Source organism: Carcharodon carcharias, chromosome 1 (assembly GCF_017639515.1).
Source record: "Carcharodon carcharias isolate sCarCar2 chromosome 1, sCarCar2.pri, whole genome shotgun sequence".
NCBI lineage: Eukaryota > Metazoa > Chordata > Chondrichthyes > Lamniformes > Lamnidae > Carcharodon > Carcharodon carcharias.
This window is the reverse complement of record NC_054467.1, coordinates 258,711,494-258,728,771: the sequence shown is the minus strand read 5'-3', so window position 1 is coordinate 258,728,771 and position 17,278 is coordinate 258,711,494. Positions and strand designations below refer to the sequence as shown.

General features: G+C 46.9%; 1 protein-coding gene across 7 annotated transcripts in view; it reads right to left on the bottom strand.

The window, feature by feature from the left end:
- LOC121283022 (sideroflexin-5-like) overlaps nucleotides 1-17,278 on the bottom strand; it is a 301,687-nt gene that overhangs the window by 112,994 nt on the left and 171,415 nt on the right. The gene's annotated exons all lie outside the window — the stretch shown is intronic.

The window sequence follows — 17,278 nt, the reverse complement described above, 5'->3', positions numbered from 1 at the left end:
CCTTGGAACACCTTTTGGATGCTGTGGAGGTCTGCCGCTACCCCTGCTCTGGCCGCAGTGGGGGGCAGCAATGTCACCAATCCCACTTCGGAAGCGGTGGCAGAGGTGGTCAGAGGAACATAGGAACAGGAGAAGGCCATTCAACCCATCGAGTCTACTCTGCTATTCAATATGATCATGGCTGATCGAACAGTTTTAACCACATGATCTCCACAGCCCTTTATGTTATTGTTAATCAGATATCTATCGATCTCTACCTGAAACATACTCAATGACTGAGCTTCCATGGCCCTCTGGGGTAGAGAATGCCAAAGATCAACAACCGTCTGAGTAAAGAAATTTCTCCTCATCTCGGTCCTAAGTGGCTTCCCCCTTATTTTGAAATTGTCCCCTTTGTTTACCTTTTCTCAGAAAGAAGAGCTGCGGCCTTGGTAAGTAGGAACTGGTGAGTAAATTACAAAAGTGTAATATTTTTAAAACTCCTATACTTGGATTTAACTGCGAAGTGCCAGGAATAAGGGAAATTTAGGGCCAATATAATAAAGTAATATAAATAACCCAAAGTCGAATAAAGTTAAAGTTAGGGAAGTAGAGTTAAGGCATGGCAGGGCAGCTCAGTCAAGTGGAATGCGTGTCCTGTAACATGTGCGAGGTCATGGTCGCTACCGGTGTCCTAGACAACCACATGTGGAGGAAGTGCTGCCAGCTGCAGAAACTTGGGCTCCGGGTTTCAGTGTTCGAGCGGCGGCTGGAGTCACTGTGGTGCATCTGTGAGGCTGAGAGCTATGTGGTTAGCATGTTCAGAGAGGTGGTCACAATGCAGCTTAAGGGCCTGGAGACAGAGAGGGAATGGGTGACCACCAGGCTGTCAAAGAGAAGTAGGCAGGAGGTGCAAGAGTCCCCTGGGATCCTGCTCACAAATCAGTTTTCAGTTTTGGAAGCTGGTGAGGATGCTGGTTCCTCAGAGAAATGCAGTCAGAGCCAGGTTTGTGGCACCACAAGCAGCTCAGCTGTACAGGAGGAGAGGAAGAAGAAAGGAAGAGCCATAGTGATAGGGGATTCATTGGTATGGGGAACAGACAGGCATTTCTGTGGCTGTAGACGTGACTCCAGGATGGTATGTTGCTTCCCTGGTGCCAGGGTCAAGGATGTCACAGAGCAGCTGCAGGACATTCTTCTGGGGGAGGGTGATCAGCCAGAGGTCATGGTCCACATTGGTACTAATGACGTAGGCAGGAAGGGGTTGTCCTGCAATCAGAATTTAGGGAGCAGGCAGAAAATTAGCAAGCAGCACCTCTAATGTAGTAATTTCCAGATAGCTTCCTGTGCCATGTGCCAGTGAGTACGGAAACAGGAGGATAAGGCAGATGAATGCGTGGCTGGAAAGATGGTGCAGGAGGGAGGGCTTTAGATTCCTGGGACACTGGGACAGGCTCTGGGGGAGATGGCACCTGTACAAGCTGGAAGGGTTGCATCTGAACAGAGCTGGGACTGAGTTCCTTGCGGGGCATTCTGCTAGTGCTGTTGGGAGGGCTTTAAACTAACATGGCAGGGGTGTGGGAACTAGGAGATAATATCAGAGAGGAATACCGAGGTGCACAAATACTGGGAGGGACAGATAGCACTAGTGTAGAGAATAGTAAGTTAATGGGTAAAATTGGGGTAAGGGAGAAAGTAACAAAATCTAAATCAGGGTTACTATGCATGTATGTGAATGCACGGAGTATAGTAAATAAGATTGGGGAGTTACAGGCACAGATTGCCATGTGGAAATATGATGTTGTGGTGATGACAGAGACCTGGCTCAAGGAAGGGCAGAACTGGGTGTTAAATATTCCTGGGTACAAGGTGTTCAGAAGGGATAGGAAAGGAAGAAAAGGAGGAGGGGTGACAGTATTGCTGGAGAAAGAGGATGTCCCCGAGGGTTCAAAGTAGGAATCAATTTGGCTAGAGCTAAGGAACTAAAAAGATGCAATTACATTGCTCGGTGTAGTCTGTACACTGCCAATAGTGAGAAGGACGTAGAAGAACAAATCTGCAGGGAAATTACAGGCATTATAAAGTAGTTAAAATGGGTGCCTTTAATTACCCGAATGTAGACTGGGACAGTGGTAGTGTAAAGGGCGGAGAGGGGCAAAAGTTCCTAGATTGTGTTCAGGAGAATTTTCGACAGCAGCATGTGTCCAATCCAACAAGAAAAGGCGCACAGTTGGACCTGGTTCTTGGAAATGAGGCGAGCCAAGTAGTTCAAGTGTCAGTGAGGGAACATTTAGAAGACAGTGATCATTGTATTGAACCTTTTAGGATGATGATAGAAAAGGGCGATAGGCAATCCAGAGTAAAAATAATTAACTGGTCAAGAGCCGATTGTGATGGGGCAAGAACGGATCTCGGCCAGAGAGATTGGAACAAAAGATTGGCAGGAAAAACTGTAACTGAACTGTGGGCTACCTTCAAAAAAGAACTGGTTCGGGTACAGTCAAGGTATATTCCATTGAAAGGGAAAGGTAATCCAGAACTCTCTGGATGAAAAAGGAGATTGAAATTAAGGTATAGAAGAAAAAGCGCACAATGACAGGTAGAAAATACAATTGAGAACCAAGAGGAACACAGAAGGTTCAGAGGGGAGGTGAAAAAACATATTAGAGAAGCGAAGAGGGATTATGAGAAAAGAGTGGCAGCCAACATAAAGGGGAATCCCAAAGTCTTCTACAGGCATATAGATAATAAAAGGGTGGTAAAAGGAGGAATAGGGCCGATTAGGGACCTAAAAGGGAATTTACACATGGACAAAGGGGCCATGGCTGAGGTATTAAATGAATACTTTGCATCCGTCTTTACCAAGGAGGTAGATGCTACCCAGGTCATGGTGACAGGTGAGGAAACTCTGTCACTAGAAGGGCTCAAAATTGATAAGGAGGAGGTATTAAATAGACTGTTGGTACTTAAAGTTGACAAGGCACTGGGACCGGTTGAGATGCATCCAAGGATATTGAAGGAAGTGAGAGTAGAAATTGCAGGAGCACTGGCCATAATCTTTCAGTCTTCCCTAGACTCAGGGGTAGTGCCAGAGGACTGGAGAATTGCAAACGTTATGCCCTTGTTCAAAAAAGGTTGTAAGGATAAGCCCAGCAATTACAGACCAGTCAGTTTAACTTCAGTGGTGGTAAGATTCTAGAAACAATTATTTGGGACAGAATTAGTGACCACATGGAAAAATATGGGTTGATAAGGAAGAGCCAGCATGGATTTCTAAAGGGGAAATCATGTTTAACTAACTTGCTGGAGTTTCTTGAAGAGGTAACAGAAAAGGCCAATGAGGGTAATGTGATGTACGTGGACTTTCAAAAGGCATTTGACACAGTGCTACACAACCGACTTGTGAGAAATGTTTTTGCTCATGAAATAAAAGGGACAGTAGCAATGTAGAGACAAAATTGGCTGAAAAATAGGAAGCAGAGAGTAATGGTCAATGGATATTTTTCAGACTGGGGGAAGGTTTGTGATGGAGTTCCCGAGGGTCGTTGTTGGGACCTTGCTGTTCCTGGTATATATTAATGATTTAGATCTTGGTGTGCAGGGGACAATTTCAAAGTTTGTGGATGATACGAAGCTTGGGAGTGTTGTGAATTGCGAGGAGGACAGTGTGGAAATTCAAGAGGACATAGACAAGTTCGTGGAGTGGACAGATAGGTGGCAGAAGAAGTTCAATATGGAGAAGTGTGAGGTGATGCATTTTGGTAGAAAGAACATGGACAGACAATATAAAATAAGGGGTGAAATTTTGAAGGGGCTACAGGAGCAGAAAGACCTGGGTGTATATGTGCATAGATCATGGAAGGTGGCAGGACAGGTGGAGAGAACAGTTAATAAAGCATATAGTATCCTGGGCTTTATTAATAGGGGCATAGAGTACAAGAGCAGGGAAGTTATGCTGAATTTATATAAGACACTCACTCATTAGACCTCAGCTAGAATATTGTGTACAGTTCTAGGCACCATATTATAGGAAGGATGTGAACACATTGGAGAGAGTGCAAAAGAGATTTACAAGAATGGTTCCAGGGATGAGAAACTTCAGCTATGAGGATAGATTGGAGAGGTTGGGACTGTTCTCTTTGGAGAGAAGGCTGAGAGATTTGATAGAGATGTTCAAAATCATGAGGGGGCTGGACAGAGTAGATAGGGAGAAGCTGTTCCCACTTGTAAAAGGATCAAGAATGAGAGGGCACAGGTTTAAAGTGATTTGCAAAAGAAGCAAGTGGGACATGAGAAAAAAACTTTTTCACATGACGAGTAGTTAGGGTTTGGAATGCACTGCCTGGAAGTGTGGTGGAAGCAAGTTCAATCGAGGCATTCAAGAGGGCTTTGGATGATTACTTCAATAGAAACAATGTATGGGGAAAAGGCAGGGCAATGGCACTATGTCATAATGCTCATTTGGAGAGCTGGTGCAGACACGATGGGCTGAATGGCTTCCTTCTGTGCCGTTAAGATTCTGTGATTCCGTGGCTCTGAACAGCCCAACCAGGGGAAACATCTTACCTGCATCTACTACGCTGTCTGTTCCTTGAAGTATTTTGTAGGTTTCAATGAGGTCACAATGAGATTCTTCGAAACTCTAGAGAATCCCCAATCTCTCTTCATAAGTTAGTCCCACCATCCCCAGGACAAGTCTGGTGAACCTTTGTTGCACTACCTCTATGGTAATAACATCCTTTCTGAGGTAAGGGGACCAAAACTGCACAAGCTACACCAGGTGCAGTCTAACCAAACTTCCAAACAATTGAAGCAAGACTTCACTACTCCTGTACTCAAATCCTCTTGTGATAAAGGCTAACATTCCGTTAGCCTTCCTAATTACTGCTACACCTACATGTTAGCTTTCAGTGACTTATGGACAATTCACCCTTTGTACATCTATACTTTCTAATTTCTTACCGTTTAGGAAATACTCTGCACATCTGTTCCTTCTACCAAAGTGGATAACCTCACATTTTTCCACAGTATATTCCATCTGCCATGTTTTTGCCCACTCACTAAGTCTGTCCAAATCCTCCTGTAGCCGCTTTACATCTTCCTCACAACACACATTCCCACCAGCTTTGTATCATCCGTGAACTTGGAAATATTACATTTGGTCCCCACATCCAAATCATTTATACATATTGTGAACAGCTGGGGCCAAAGCACTGATCCTTGTGGTACCGTCTATTCCTACTCTCTTGTTTTCTGCCTGTTAGCCAATCCTTAATCCATGCCGGTATATTGCCTCTTATCTCATTTGCTTTTATTTTGCTAATCAACTTCCTGTGGGTGACTTTATCAAAACCCTTTTGAAAATCAAAGTGTGCTACATCCATCAACTCTCCTTTATCAATTTTGTTCGTTACATCCTCAAAAAACTCCAACAAGTTCGTCAAACATGATTTCCCATTCTCAAATCCACACTGACTGCCCGATCAGATCATGATTATCACATCGTTTATAATAGATTCTAGCATTTTCCCTACCATTGATGTAAGGCTAACAGGTCTGTAGTTCTCTATTTTCTCTCTCCCTCCCTTCTTAAATACCATTAATCCCATGCTCCACATTAGCAATTTCATCTCTTATTTGCCTCCACCTATCCCTCTATCCAGCTCTACCTGTCCCACCCCCCTCAACCAGCTTATATTTCATCTCATTTCTATTTTTCCTTAGTTCTGATGAAGTCATACGGTCTCGAAATATTAACTGTATTCCTCTCCGCAGATGCTACCAGACCTGCTGAGTTTTTCCAGTTATTTTTGTTTTTGTCCCACATTACCACTACTGTTTGGTGACCTATAAGCAACTCCAACCAATGTCTGCTGCCCTTTGCTGTTCCTTAGTTTCACCCAAACAGATTCCACACATTGCTCTTCCGATCATTCATGTAGAGTGCCCGTAACTTTGTCTTTTTGAGATCATGGAATAAAAGGGACAGTAGCAACATGGGTACAAAATTGGCTGAGGGATAGGGAACAGAGGGTAATGGTTAACGGGTATTTTTCGGGCTGGAAGAAGGTTTGTGGTGGAGTTCCCCAGGGGTCGGTATTGGGACCTTTGCTCTTCCTGATATATATAAATGATCTAGACCTTGGTGTGCGGGGGACAATTTCAAAGTTTGCAGATGACACAAAACTTGGGAGGATTGTAAACGGTGAGAACAGTGTAGAACTTCAAAAGGACATTGGCACATTGGTGGAGTGGTGGCAGATGAAGTTCAATGTGGAGAAGTGTGAGGTGATACATTTTGGTACAAAGAACATGGGGAGACAGTACAAAATAAAGGATACTATTCTAAAGGATGTGCAGGAGCAGAAAGACCTGGGTGTATATGTACATAAGTCATTAAAGATGGCAGGGCAGGTAAAGAGAGCTGTTTCTAAAGCATACAGTATATCATTAATAGGGGCATAGAGCACGAGAGCAGGGAGGTTATGATGAACTTATATAAGACACTGGTTAGACCTCAGCTGGAGTATTGTGTATAGTTCTGGGCGCCACACTACAGGAAGGATGTGAACGCATTGGAGAGAGTGCAGAAGAGGTTGACAAGACTGGCTCCAGGGATGAGACACTTCAGCTATGAGGAAAGATTGGTGAAGTTGGCACTGTTTTCCTTGCAGAAGAGAAGGCTGAGAGGAGACTTGATAGAAGTTTCCAAAATCATGAGGGGTCTGGACAGAGTAGATAGGGAGAAACTGTTCCTGCTCATAAATGGATTGAGAACCACAGGGCACAGTTTTATTAAGTGTTTTGCAAAAGGAGTAAATGTGAGGTGAGAAAAAACTTTTTCACACAGCGAGTAGTTAGGGTTTGGAATGCGCTGCCTGGAAGTGTGGTGGAGGCAGGTTCAATTGAGGCATTCAAGACAGAATTGGATGATTATCTAAATAGAAACAATGTGCAGGGTTACGGGGAAAAGGCAGGAGATTGGTACTAAGTTAAAATGCTCAGAGAGCTAGTGCAGACACAATGGGCCGAATGGCCTCCTTCTACACTGTGACAATTCTGTGATCTCAGATCCTCCCTTACTAATGCACTGATCCCATCTCCTATTCTCAGCATAACTCCACCTCCTTTCCCTTCTTGTCTGTCCTTCTTAAACGTTGAATATCATTGAATATTTAGCTCTCAGTCTTGGTCACCATGCAGCTATGTTTCCGTAATGGCAATTATATCGTACCCTTTTACCTCTATTTCTGCCTTTAGATCATCTACCTCATTGCGAATGCTGCGCACATTCGGGTAGAGTGCCCTTAACTTTGTGTTTTTGACATCATTTCGCATCAAAGCATACACAATGTTCTGCTTTGTTTCTGCTGCCTTCTAGTCTCCCTTCTACTTCCTGTTACCAACTTTACTTTCTTCCAGTTTGGGCCACCCCTCAGGTTCCCACCCCCCTGACAAGTTAGTTTAAACCCACCCCAACAGCATTAGCAAATCTCCCTGCGAGTATATCAGTCCTAGTCCTGTTAAGATGTAACCCATCCTGCAAGTACAGGTCCCACTTGCCCCAGAACAGGTCCCAGTGCCTCAGAAATCTGATGCCCTCCCTCCTACACCAGTTCTCCAGCCACGTATTTAATCGATCAAACTTCCTATTCCTATGCTCACTGGCATGTGGCACTGGGAGTAATCCTGAGATTACTGGCCTTGAGGTCCTGCTTTTTAATTTCCTTCCTAACTCCCTGAAATCTGCTTTCAGGACCTCAACCCTCTTCCTACCTATGTCGCTGGCACCAATGTGGACCACAACTTCTAGCTGATCCCCCTCCCCCTGAAGGACGTCCTCCATGATATCCTTGACCCTGGCAGTATGGAGGCAACACACCATCCCAGAGTCACGTTTACTGCTGCAGAAACGCCTGTTGGATCCCCTGACTATGGAATCCCCCCATCGTTATTGCCCTTCCATTCTTCTCCCTCCCCCCCTGTACAGCTGAGGTGCCCGTGATGACACAGGCTTGGCTCTCCCTACCCTCCCCGCCGAGGAATCATCGCCCTGATCAGCATTCAAAATGGAATACGACTAGCAAGCAGGATAGACTCGGGGGACTCCTGGACTACCTGCCTGGTTCTCCTAGACCGCCTGGTGGTCACCCATTCCCTCTCTGGCTGTACACTCCTGACCTGCAGTGTGACCACCTCCCTAAATGTGCTATCCGTGTAGTCCTCTGCCTCACGGATGCACAACAGTGACTGCAGCCGCCGCTCAATCTCCAAAACCCGGAGCTCAAGTGCGTGCAGTTTGGTCGGTGCCAATGTTGCTCACAAGAGGTCAGCCATCTAGTGCAGAAAGAGGATGGACAATCTCAACCGTGCCATCAGAGTAAGTCAACCATCTCAGCACTCTAAACTCACATACTAACAAGCCCACCACACATCTACGGGGATCTCATACCTCATGAGATAACAGCACCAAATTCTCAAACACACCCTCACACCTCCATCAGGCTCATATCCTCTGAAGCTCGCATCCTCATCCTGTCCCCTTCTCTCACCACACAAATAGTCCGTGGAGTGCCAAGTGTCTTGCTCACTCTCTCTATTTTTATGTAGGAGAAGCTGGATCACAATTGCAAAGCCAGAGGTTCCAGACCTGGGGGTGGAGTGGCCCACATTAGACCCCTCACTCACTTTGAGGAGTGTGTCATTGCGCTGACTGGTGAGGGTGTGGACCGTGCCTGTGGTGACGGTGAGGTCAGCGGCGAACACCCTCGTGAGGATCCTGCACCACATCATCCCTCTCTCAATGTAACTGTGAGTCTGTCTCTCCTGTTTCTGACTCTGCTGCCGGCACTAACTATCTCTACTTTGGTTCACAGGGAGCTCTGCCAAGTGACCGACACCCTCAGCCAGCCAGTCCCTCAGCTCCATCCAGGTCCTCACCTCCAGCCAAGAGGACACCTCCTCCATTGAAGAGCTGGAAATAAGCAGCCTGGAAGACCCATCACAGCCTTACCCACACCCTCCACCAGCGCAGAGACACACACCTCGATGGGACCTAGACCTAGAGCGGGCTTGGGTTCACAATCTGGTGGTCACCGCACGGACACGTGTCCGCAGCAGGAGGAGGCAGGTTCAGCAGCGCACCCTGGCACTCGGAGGGCTGCTGGGGAAGAGGCATCTGTGAGGTCCGAGTCAGATGATGAGCCTCTAGATTTGGCCTCCCAACTCATCCTGGAGAGTCAGCAGAAGGTGGGGGGACATCACGCAGAACTGTTGGAAACCTTCAACAGAGCGGCTCGTGAATCGTAAGAGCGTGTCCACCTGCTCTCTGATGAAGTGTTGCCCACATGTGCGCATGCGGAGGTCTTCATAGGAAGCATGGCAGACTCCATGGAGACCCTGCATGGAGACGACAGCAGAACGCGGAGACATGTGCAGACCTGCACTCCATCACAGTAGCCATGGGTGAGATCCTGCAGTGGCAACACGAGAGGGAAATGGGGCACCTCAACACCCCTCCAGGTGCTCCTTCCCCTCAAGAAGTCAGGCTGGAGCTTTCAGGCACCCAATGGGAGGAGGAGCGGCAGCTGGACACCCCTGGGTCATCCACTCAGGGATCTCAGATCTCCCTCCAAGTCCCCTTTGCCTGTGACCCCTCAACCTCCTCCTCTGTCACTGAAGAGGGAGCAGCTGGCCCACAGGAGGACAGTGAAAGCAAGTCAGGGCCCCAGCTCTCCAGAGGACCCACACTGAAGTCATCAGAGGCAACAGAGCTAACCATTCACAGGCTGTCTCCACCCCTGTTGCAGGTGTCAGGGCAGCACCTAGAAGAGTTAAGAAATTCTGATCACCAGTGATTGCATGGGTGGACAAATTTTGTCAAAATCAGAAACATATTGACTGAATAAAGTGTCATGGTGTCTTTCAGCTTTGTTTACAAGCTTTCCAAGTCCTCCTCCTGCATCTACCCTCCTGCACACAGCCTGCCCACCAGTGTTGCTGGAGGGAGATGTGTGTGGCAGGGCCTTTTGGAGCCTCTTGTAAGCACTCTCCCATGCACACGAATCCTTCCTCCCTCGCACTCAGCTGAACATTTTGAATGCTGCTTGCTGGAGTTCTCTTTCAGGTGTCCATCTGAGCTGACCTACATCTCCGCCCACCCACCGATCACCCTCCATGTAGCACCTGTTCCTGCCCAACATGAGGCTCCTTTCAAATTTGATTTTTGCACTATGGTTGTAATGAAGTATGTCTTCATCTCCTTCATCTTTTCCCCTCCCCCAGTCACTTATGTCCTTTCCCCCATCACTGTTGACCCCTCTGGCAATGCCTTCCACCTCCCTACCATTACCTACCAGCCAAACCTTTTCTTTCCGGGATGTCCAGGCGAACGTGCATATTCCCTATCTTCCTGAAATTCCCACCCCCATCCACATTGACCTCTCTGACCTCCTCTTTCCCACCCTCCAGGGTCCCTGTCTGCATCTGGGTCCCCAACAAACACCCTCGCCATCCCTTCTACCGCTACCGTCGCATCCTCATCCTCTCACCCTACCAGCTCATTCTGCCCTCTCTCATTCTCACCATTGCCTCCTACCATGCCCACCCTCATTTCACTCCCCAGGAGGCAGTCATCAACTCCAGACACCTCCCTTGCACATTCACCTGGTCATCCCCCCCCACTTACTCCTTCCTACCCCCCTTACTCCTTCCTACCCCCCCTTATTCCTTCCTACCCCCCTTACTCCTTCCTACCCCCCTTACTCCTTCCTACCCCCACCTTACTCCTTCTTACCCCCCTTACTCCTTCCTACCCCCCTTACTCCTTCCTACCCCCCTTACTCCTTCCTACCCCTCCTTACTGCTTCCTACACCCCGTTACTCTTTCCTACCCCCTTACTCTTTCCTACCCCCTTACTCCTTCCTACCCCCCCTTACTGCTTCCTAACCCCCTTACTCCTTCCTACCCCCCCTTACTCTTTCCTAACCCCTTACTCCTTCCTACCCCCCTTACTGCTTCCTAACCCCCTTACTCCTTCCTACCCCTCCTTACTCATTCCTACCGCCTTACTCCTTCCTACCCTCCCTTACTCCTTCCTACCCCCCTTACTCCTTCCTACTCCCTTACTCCTTCCCACCCCCCACTTACTCCTTCCTACAGCCCCTTACTCATTCCTACCGCCTTACTCATTCCTACCTCCCTTACTCCTTCCTACCCTCCCTTACTCCTTCCTACCCCCCTTACTCCTTCCTACCCCCACCTTACTCCTTCCTACCCCCTTACTCCTTCCTACACCCCTTACTCCTTCCTACTCCCTTACTCCTTCCTACTCCCTTACTCCTTCCCACCCCCCACTTACTCCTTCCTACAGCCCCTTACTCCTTCCTACCGCCTTACTCCTTCCTACCCCTCCTTACTGCTTCCTACACCCCGTTACTCTTTCCTACCCCCTTACTCTTTCCTACCCCCTTACTCTTTCCTACCCCCTTACTCTTTCCTACCCCCTTACTCCTTCCTACCCCCTTACTCCTTCCTACCCCCCCCTTACTGCTTCCTAACCCCCTTACTCCTTCCTACCCCTCCTTACTCCTTCCAATCCCCCCTTACTCCTTCCTATCCCCCTCTTACTCTTTCCTAACCCCCTTACTCTTTCCTACCCCCCTTACTCCTTCCTACTCCCTTACTCCTTCCTAACCCCCCTTACTCCTTCCCCTCCCCTTATTCCCTCCTCCGCCTGAAGTCCTTCCCCCCTCTGAATTCCTTCCCCACTCCGAACTCCTTACCTTACACCTTCCTCCCCCCCACCTTACACGAGCTCCTCTGTTGCCGCATTCTCCCCCATTACACCTTTCTCCCCCGCCGTACACGCTCCACCCCTCCCAATCTCAACCCCCCATTTTGCTGCTACCAACCTCACCCTCACCCATACCATCGACCCCCCCCCTTCCAACCTTACCCCCTCACCGATATCATCGATCCTCCCTTCCCCCTCGGTACACCTTCCTCTCCACGACCATCCGTAGCAGCACGTGGCCAAGACACTGATGTCCCGAACCAGACCCCCAACGGCGACCTTCCATCTTGCGTGAGCAACTTCGCGGTGGAGCCATGTTCATGTATGCAGCCAACCAGCACGCGATGCACGTGTTTCTCCAGGGTCTGGTAGCTGTAGGGCTCCAACATCTTTTGCTCTTCAGATATCCACAATGTGAACAAGGCCCTAATGGTAAGTCCTGACTTCTGCACGTTATGCTTGTCAAGACATGTTCTGTACCGGCGTGTTTTCCCGCCAATGCGGGCGGTAAATTTGGCAGGGCTTATAATGACATGCAGATGTATTAAAATGACATTCCTGATGTGCAGTGGCAGTAAAGGGGGCCCGTCATTGACGGGCAGAGCAGACGTTCGCAAACTGGTTTCATGATGTTGTGAAGCCAATTTATGGCCTTCCTGCCATATTGTCCACTCACACCTGCCATGATGTCCGACACCTACGGGGATGGAAAATTCCACCCACTGATTCAAAGTGATTGGCAAGAGAACCACTGGCGACATGAGGAGAAACCTTTTTTATGCAGCGAGTGTCTGGGATCTGGAACACGCTGCCAGAGAGTGTGGTGGAGGCAGATTCAATTTTGGCTTTCAAAGGAGGATTCAATAAGCACATGAAAAGAAAACATTTGCAGGGCCACAGGGGAGGGTTCGGTGAGTGGGGCTTAGTTGCTCTTGCACAGAACCAGCATGGGCATGATGGGCCGAATGGCCTCCTTCTGTGCTGTAACCATTTTATGGTGGAGCATGAGGATAAACCGAGAACAGGAGGAAAAAGTGGTGGTGGTGGTGAAGAGAAAGGCTGCTGATGAGAATAAGAAACGTGAATTATCCTTATGAGGGCGTTGGGAGGATGATGAGAGGTGAAGGAGGAGCAGAAGGATGATGGTAACTCATTTCAATTTCTGTTGGCATCTTTTGAAAGAAAATGGCCCTAGCTTGTTTTACAGAGGGATAAACGTACAGGGAGCAGAAAGTAAAGCAGAAGTTGGGAAAGCGGACTGAAGACAAAATCAAAGCAGTACACTTTGAGGAGGTCTGTGAAAGCAGTGTCAGAGAGAAGGGTTTAGAGGGTGAGTTCCTGAAACTTAGGGACAGCAGGAAAGATGTAGTGACTGGATGCTCTACCAGCCGTGTTGGACTGGAAAGAGGAAACTTGGGGCTGTCAGAAGAATGGAGTGTGCTTGCTGGGACACAGGCTTGTTCAAAACTGCAGAGGCAGGGTTCAGTGAGACACTTGAAGTTCAGAAGGCGGATTGTATTGGCGGGTAGGGTGCCAACCTGTAGAGGCCTGCGAAGACAGAATGAATGGATATTCAGGTAGGATATAGATTGTGATTTTCTGGGTAAGTTGTTTATGGTAAGACTGAAAGGAGGCGAATGGGTGAAATTAGGTGCTGAATTTATCCCTTAACCAACATCACCAAAACAGATCATGTGGTTGTTTATCTCATTGCTGCTTGTGCGATTTTGCTGTGCACAAGTGAGCTGCTGGGTTTCCTATATTACAAAAATAAACACTTCCAAAGCATTTAATTGGCTGTAAAGTGCTTTGGAAGATCTTGAGATTGTGAAAGAATCTACAGAAACATAAATCCTTTCTTTCTCCTTTAAAGGTGTGAATGAGAGTTCTAGTAGCTGTCTGAGGTGGGGTATAATAAGGGCAGGTAATATTCCCAAGGTGAAAGTAAATAGTTTGGCAATGACAGAATGGAAAATTTGAAGCTTAACTCTAGATTGAGCAAAATATTGAGGTTGAGCTGCTTTGAGTTCAGTCTGAGTGAGCAGCTGGGATGAGAAATGCATTCAGCATCTGACGTGTGAAGTGTCTGGCAGGAGCCAAAAGAGAATGGCTTGTGTCTTGTCAATGTTTAGCTGGAGAACATTGTGCCTTGTCCAAGGCATAGTGTGTGCCAGGCAGTCAGACAGACAGCACAATGATGGCTGTGGTATGGTAGCATTGTGGTTATTTTACTGGACCAGTAATCCCGAGAGAGTGTGAGAAATTGAATTCTGTTTTTTAAAATCTGGAAACAAATCTGGAATTAGTAAAATTGACCATGAACCTGTAAGGTTGTTGTAAAAATCCAAATGACTAATACGATGGAAACCTGCTATATGTGACTCCAGTCCCACACCAACATGATTATTAACTGACCTCTAAATTGGTCTAGAAAACCACTCAGTCGTACCAAACTGCTTTCCGAAGGAAGGCCCAGCACCACTTGAGGCAATTGTGGAGAGGAAACTAAATTTCATTGCTGCAGTAATTGGGGCCTGACATTGAGGCACAGCAGAAGTGTTAAAAGAAAGAGTCAAATTTACCAAACAAAACATTCAATTACAGTGGAAATTCAAATAGAGCCAATTTTTTTTTGCTTCAGAGGATGGTCATTAGGCTCCTAACAGCAGATCAGCCTCACCTACCCTCCTTTACATTTTATTCCTCAATCCCTGTCCTCTCCAGAAATGCATCTAACTGGTCCTGAATTTCTTGCCTTAACCCTGGTAGGAGAAGTAGTAAAAAGAAACCATCAGAAGAATCTCTGCGGAAATCCAGGGTCACTGTCTTCTGACCCCATTTATAATGCCTGCTCCAATGTCCTTCCGTGGCAACTTTATCCACAACTCAATTTCCCTCCTGCATGGAAACATTTTTTCTTTCTTGCGCTTACATTCCTTGTCTTTTTAAGCTTGTGTTCCCTGGCACGTGAACCCTTCACCATAGTAAATACTTTTGGCTGTGTGAACTTTTCTCAATCCCCTTGACTGGGGCTGCGAGTCTGTACGTGTGATTCTGTGTTGTAAATTGGCAAGTGGTGTGTCAAAGGGTGAAGTGCGCCAGTGCAACATGACATTTAGCTGAGGGTTCTTTCGTGGGCGAGGTACGTTTACGTTTACGCCTCTAATTCACTTCCATGAGCTAAACAAACAGCCGTGCTGCAGGTTGAGGTGTTTATTAGCAAGTGAAAGCTGTCTGATGCACAGAACATGCTGGAGACGTCTAAATTTATCACTATTATAGCAGCTCTCAGTGAGTTCACATTTAAAGAGAAAGTTAAAAAAAAATCAAATAATGAATGGGAAAAGCTCATTCAGCCTGTGGAGCCCATTCCCTCCAACATACTAAGCACAACTTCATTATTATAGCTTCCGCTGAATTCAGAACTTCCTACGGAAGATGTTTTAAATTAGTTTTTATAATTTCCAAAAAGACAGACTTGCTGTAAATACTTTGGTCAACTGTTGAGTAACAAAACACAGCGCTCCACAAATGAATCACCTGGGCCTCAATCCACCCATGTAATTTTTGCCCTGCTTTCCTGCCAGAGAATCCTTTTTTTGAAGGTGCAATGTGGAAGAGTTAACTGGGTATGGTAGCTTAGTGGTTATGTTACTGCATCCAGAGGTCTGGACTAACAAGACAGAAATGTGACTTCAAATCCCACCATGTCAGAATTTGAATTCAGCTTAAAGAAAACATGGGAATCAGGAGTTTGTTTTAAGTAAAAGTGGCCATGAAGCTGTCGCAAAAACCCAACTGGCTCACTAATGTGCTTTAGGGAAGGAAACCTGCCACTCTGGCCTGGTCTGGGGCTATGGATGACTTCAGTCTCAGTCCCATGCTAGCATTATTAACTTTCTACTGCCCAATGAAGCCGACAAGCTAGCACTGACACCCAACACCAATATGCATTAACATAGCACCTTTAACGCAATAAAATTACCTAAGGCACTTAACAAGATTGTAATCCAACAACAATTGTCAAAGAGTGATATTAAAGCGGGTCACAGGTGATCTCAAGCAAGAGCTTAAAGGAAGAGAGAGGTAGGGAGGGACTTTCAGAGCTGAGGGTCTAGGCAGCTGGAGACACAGCTGTCAATGGTGAAGTGATGGAAATCAGGGATTGCAAGAGACAGAACTGGAGGGGCATAGAAATCTTGGGGCGGGAGTTATACAGATAGAGGGGGTTACAGATATACAGAAGGGTTTGAACATCACATCTTGGTTTCTTTTCTCTCCTGCAACCATCTTCCTAAACCTCTTTCCTCTGTCTCCTCTACCCTTCTTTGTCACTAGATTGAGACTGTCGATCTGCTGCCTCTGCCAATTCACTCCATTTCCCCTAACTCACTGGGCTGAACTTCCTCTAAAGATCCCCTTGGCCCTTACATCTTTCTCTAGTTTCTCTCCTACCTACCCTCATGCTCTCTTGAGCTCATCTAGTCCAGGAGACCAATCTCATAATTCCTCAACCCTATTCCCATTAAATTGCTGACTCCCCAACTTCCCTTCCCGGTTCCCATGTTAGCCGTTTATGTTAATAGTTTTATCTCTTCAGATGTTGTCCCTCTCCTTCAAATGTGCCATCATCACCCCTCTCCTCAACCCTTGAGCCCTTCATCTTTGCAAACTACTGCCCCATCTACAATCCTCTTTTCCTCTCCAAAGTCCTTGAACAAATTGTCACCTCCCAAATCTGTGCCAATTGTTCCCGGAACTCCATGTTTGAATTCCTCTAATCAACTTTTTTCCCAAGCCACTGGACCGAAACAGCCTTCTTCACTACAAATGACTACCCATATGACTATGAAAAAGGTAAACTTTCTCTCCTTGCTCTTCTCAACATGTCTGCAGTCATTGACAGGGTTGACCATACCATCCTCTTCAAATGCCTCTGCATTGTTGTCCTTTTGGGTGGGACATCTCACCTGGTTTCACTCGTCTCCTAAGCTTATCTTCTAATCGTAGCCAGAGAATCACCTGCAATGGCTTACTTCCTCTGGTGTTCCCCCAAGGATGTATCCTTGGCCTCTCCTATTCCTCATCTACATGTTGCCTCTCAGAAGCCTCATCTTAAGTATCAGTTTTCACAGATATGTTGATGATGCCCAGCTCTATCTCACCACCACCTTTCTTGACTCCTCAACTGTCTCTAAACATGCTACTTGTTTGACATCCAGTATTGGATGACCAGAAATATTCTCCAATTAAATATTAAGATGACAGAAGCCATTGTCTTGTGTCCCCCCCTACAAACTCTGTTCCCTGGCTACCAACTCCATCCCTCTCCCTGGCAATAGGCTGACACTAAACCAGTCTGTTCGCAACCTTGGTGTCAAATTTCCTGAGATGAGCTTCCAACCGCACATCTGCAGAAAGACCACCTTTGCTACACCATCCGATTCACTCCTCCCTCAGTTTATCTGCTGCTGAAACTCTAGATGTGCCTATTACAATGCAGT